The 5,096-nt window shown below is 40.1% G+C and overlaps 1 protein-coding gene and 1 pseudogene across 15 annotated transcripts in view; one reads left to right on the forward strand and one right to left on the reverse strand.

Moving 5' to 3' along the window:
- Magi1 (membrane associated guanylate kinase, WW and PDZ domain containing 1) overlaps positions 1–5,096 on the forward strand; it is a 660,109-nt gene that overhangs the window by 387,281 nt on the left and 267,732 nt on the right. The gene's annotated exons all lie outside the window — the stretch shown is intronic.
- LOC101573297 lies at positions 2,245–3,150 on the reverse strand (annotated as a pseudogene).

The raw sequence follows: 5,096 nt of genomic DNA on the forward strand, positions 1-5,096 counted from the left end.
GTGTGTGTGTGTGTGTGTGTGTGTGTGGCCAGCTCAGCCCACCAGGGGGCGGGGCTGGCTGGCATGTGGTGCTGGGGGATCTAACCGCGGTCCCTGTGCTTTGCCAAGCTTGTTCCAAGTAGGTGCTTTAGACCACTGAGCCATCTCTCCAGCCCCTAATTCCATTTTCTTAGATAGGTTTTCTTTTCTTCCCTGCCCATCACAAAGAAATTTAGACTAAAAGATCTGAATGTCCTTTTTTCCTTGATGTTGTCTTAATTCCATTAACTTCTTTTATATTCTATAATATTTTACATATCTTTCATCTGGAATTTAAAAATGCCCTGTGTATGTATAATGATGGTCTGGCATATAGGATATAGCTCTCTTTGAATCTGAGAAGCATTTTGCTAACTGCAGTGTTCCTTCCTTCCCCATATGAAGTGTTCTTGGAGGCCATCCAAGAAACCCAGATAGTGTAGATGCTTGCCTGATAAGTGCCTCTGTGGACTGCATCCTGGGGAAGGAGCATTCAGGTGATTTTAAATTCTCAAATTTGATTAAGAGGAGGATCAAAATACAACCTCAGATTTCCTTGGTAATTGTTTTAAATTTAGCCCTTCAGAAACTTTCTCTTCTGGTACAGATATGGTGACATTAGAGGATTTTATTTTGATTAGAAAACTGAAATCTGGGATAGTTATGCAGGAGAGTCACATTTTTATGCTGAGATAACTAATATCTGAAACAGAGCTGTGGTAGATTGAAGGGGTAGTCAATATCTGAGAAAAGACAAAATCTTCTAAGATTATTTTGTTTCGTTTTTTTTTTTTTTTTTTTTTTTGGTTTTTTCTTTTTTTTTAGAACAAAACACGTATATTTCTATTGGACTACCTGATAAAGAAGATAGTATGGTATGATGGATGGATAGTATGAATGACAAATAATACAAATATATTTTATTTGAAAAAAACAAAAAAAGCTAACACAGCTTTCACTTACAAGCAAACTCTTACATGACTGCATTACTGAGCAAAAAACAAAGCTTAAGCATAAACACCTTTTTTTAAAAAAACATGTATCTCGAAATAGGAAGACACTACTTGGTTTTTTAAAAAAATTGACCTCCCTTTAAGGGCTGGTCATAGAAGTGTAAACAATGTAAATGAATCCACCGTTGTGGCTGTCCTATCATATCTCTGTCACCTGCGTGTTTCTGGGATCACGCGTTCACCTGCCAATACACCGGGGAAGGGATGCTATATCACAGTTACTTTTGAGTTCTTGGCAGGCAGGACTACAAAAGAGTAATTTGGAACAAGATTTACATCCTACTTAGAAAACACTAGTATGCTCTTAAATAACAGGTTACAGTAGAGAGATACTGCCTGGAAGTTACTCTTTTCACTTTGGTTTTAGTTTTTGTGATTTATAGAGCTGTTTGATTCACTTGCTTATAGTGCAATCCTGCCACAAAGCACTAAAAGACAATACCCATGATTCCTTCAGCACTGCATTTTTCAAGTTTTACTGTGTCCACAGTATGTCAGCAGTTCTTAAACACACACACACATAAGCAAAAATGTAAATGGGGAAAATTCTTCTAAAAATGCAGGTGTTAGTACCTACAATAGGGAAGGAGACAGTGAGAGAACCCCCTCCCCTTAAAAAAGCAAACATGTTCCTGTGCCAGAAATGGTTCAAGTCTTTGGATTTAGAAACAAGTTCACCCAGAAAAGCTGGCTATCATGGAATTCTCAGAATATTTCCTTTGCTCCCACCCAGATGAACCTGAAAGACCCTAATGCAAAGCTTTAAAAGTTATGAGATGCTGTAAATGATGATCAGAGCAGCCAAATGGAAAAAGATGAATCCATCTTCCATTTAGCTACAGTTTACAGCACAGTCCCTTTATCTGTTGGATCAATAGAAGCCACTGAAGTAACACAAGTGCTTGGAAGCACAGGGGTAAAAAAGTACTGAACATGTTACATAAATAGTAGCAGGACTTCATGGCTAGGAAAATGTTCTACACAGTAAAATGATTCTAAGATAGATCTCTCTTTCCAACAGAAAACAGGAAAAAAAAATTACAAGTAGATATAGCCATGACAGAAAATTACAAGGCAGAGAATGCAAGGTCAAGACAATGCTATAGGTTGAACAGTATTCCATGAGGCTAGAAAATCTGTTAAGTTTGAAAGCCCTAGCAAAATAGCACTTTTCTTTATAAATCACTTATTTATCATACGAACACATGTTGAATCATTTTCTTTCCATGTACTGAAGAATCCCACAGTCGGCCTTCAAGCATTCTGCATTTCTTTGCCAATCTTATAGCTCAGTATCTTGTTCCAGTCGATTTTGGTGCAGGTAACAGGGAGCTGCCAGCGCAAGGCCTTGAATGTGGTGTCTGACATTGTCTGATAGTTTTCACTAATCGCTGTCTGATACTCATTTTCTGCACTCTCTATGATTTTAATAAACTCCTTGGCAGTCTGGGCTTCATTCAACACACTTAGTGAATCTTGCACATCTTTATGACTAACCAGTTGAACACTGCCATCTTTGTAATAGTGAACCTGAATCTTGAGCACTCCAGCTACCTGGGCTGCAGGTGGTGTGATGGTGAATTTCCACTCTGACCTCCAGCGACCATTCCAAAAATTTTTAGGCTGGAACTGGTGGCTTTTGATACATGCAGTAATAGTCTGTTGCCCATCTATAATTTTAGCATATACAGTAAGAAGCCGTTGGAATAATGATCTGTCACATAGGCTCTTAAAGCACTGTCACAGGATTCTCTCCAAGACTTCAAACTTCCATCTATTTCCTCCGATGGGGGTCACTTGCCTCTTTCCGTAAGTGATCAAACTTGAAGGAAATTTTGTTTCTCGGATCTAAAAATCTGCTGTTACCCACATCACCGTGCTCTGTAAGTAAGACCTGACCTTCGTAGCCTCCTACACTCACAGGTGTGAACTGATCCATGTTATACTGGCAAATGCATGAGCTGCCCCTTCCCTGAGGAGACTGTCATTGTTAAGTACTAGCCGGCCATCATTGAATACTTCATTAAACTCCCCTGGGGGTGCATAAGGATGCATTTAGCAGCCAAGCGCACCTTCTCCTCATCCAACACCTGAACACGCGATCCTCAAAGTCTGCCATCTTGGGCTGCTCTCTGTTTCATTTGTTAATTAACTTTCATTAAAAATGTGAAGGAGGCTAGAAGGTGAAAATGAACTGCCTGCAGCCAGATCCCATCTTTACATTTACTGTGCAGACTTGGCAACTTTCTCAGCTCACCTGTGTTTCAGTCTCATGCCTCTGAGAGAAGACGTGAGTTCGTATTTCAGCCACAGTGAGGACTGGATGTGTAGTGTGCGAGAGCAGTCAGCACAGCCCGCAGGGAATGTAGGCATCATGGTGATGAACGATGGCAGCTCATCGCTTTCCTCTGTATGTGAGGTTAAGCAAATGGAAAAACCCTTTGAAATAATCTGTGTGTGAATCCCTTTGCACTACTGGTGGAAGGAGGAGCAGAACTCTTTGTCTTGTCATCGGTGTTTTGCTGGAGTTCGGCTTGGTTATACTTCCAAAGTCACAGTTGACGGAGAGCGCATAAGAATCTGTCGTTACTGTATGTGGCTGGATGTTGATTTTTTCCTTTTAATTAGCATGTTGCATTATGGTTTTTAATGTATTTAGGAGTCTATAGCGAGCCATGTTCCAGTGCCCTTTGGGGCTACAGGTGGTGAGATGCCGCTTTCCCCGCCTCGTGTTATGCTTTCTGCAATACACTGGTGAAACGTTGAGTGAGGCGGATGCTGCACCGCACTGGTGGGCTTTCACACTGGTAAAAGACAGTACAGTAAGGGTGCTTACATAGGCTCCCACTGTAACTGCAGGTGGGCTTGCTGGCACAAGGCAGGAGATAAGTTTCGTCTTTTGAAATTGATGTGAAAGAAATAGAGTAATTTTTTTGACAATTGCTCAGTACCTATGTTTATCACATATGCAGTACATGCATCAAATGTATATGTGTAACAGCTGGGCAGTAAAGTCAAGATAGCTTGTATTCTTACTTTTAAAGAATGGCACTAAGAAGTTTAAGGTTAAACTTGAAAAGAAACACACTGGGCAGAAGGAGACAGAGTCATCAATTGGCTTTGCACTGTCGTTCCTTTTGCTTCTCATTAAGATTTCTACTGTAGATTTTGGGTTAGTAGAGGAACGAATCAGATTTGACAAATGATTACATAACCATACCTATTCTGTCATACCGATACCGAAAACATATTGTTGAAAGTGCAGAAGTACTTGCTGTAAAAGCATCACTGGCACATAGTAAGAAACTGGATAGTGTACTGAATGAAGATTGAAATTTAAAGCTCTTTTTGTGTGGAACTGGGGATTGAACTCAGGCCCTTGAGCTTGCCTGGGAAGCGCTTATTCCACTGAGCCATCTGCCTGTACCCTAAAGCTTTTGATATCCATGTGTCTTAGTTACTTTTCTCTCACTGCTGAGACAAACTACCTGGCACCCAAAATTAAGGAAGGAAAGGTTTATTTGCGAAGGTTTTAGTCCATAATCAGCTGGCCCAAGGCAGGGTGGTAGAGTGAGGGGCAACAGCTCAAGGCAGTGGAAGACAGCAGCAAGAACCAAAAGGGAGGAACAAGCCCATTCTCCTCTCTTGTATTACATGTGGGTTCCCAGCCCTGAGGCGGATGTAGCACTCACACCATCTCCTGCTCTTCTTTTGCATAGGCTGAGGATGTTAATAAGGTGAGGCTCCTGCCCCTGCTAAGCCACTTAGTTAAGCTTCTGAAATTTCAAGTTGACACAGTGTATCAGCCATGGAACTTTTCTTTTTTTTTAATTTTTTTTTCACATCAGTTATTTTATTATAAAGAAAAAAAATAAAAACAATGATACAAAATCTCAAAACAAGATTTTAGGAGAGTAACAATGGTTAGTACATTGTGTATTGTTACTGCCAAAGTAGTTTCTCCTATTACAAGATACAGGCAAGAAATAATAAATGAACAACATAGGTACAAACCTCTTTTTTTTTAAAGTCAACAGAAAAACTTTTTAAAGTTTCTAATACTAG

Source organism: Octodon degus, unplaced genomic scaffold (assembly GCF_000260255.1).
Source record: "Octodon degus isolate 3935 unplaced genomic scaffold, OctDeg1.0 scaffold00210, whole genome shotgun sequence".
NCBI lineage: Eukaryota > Metazoa > Chordata > Mammalia > Rodentia > Octodontidae > Octodon > Octodon degus.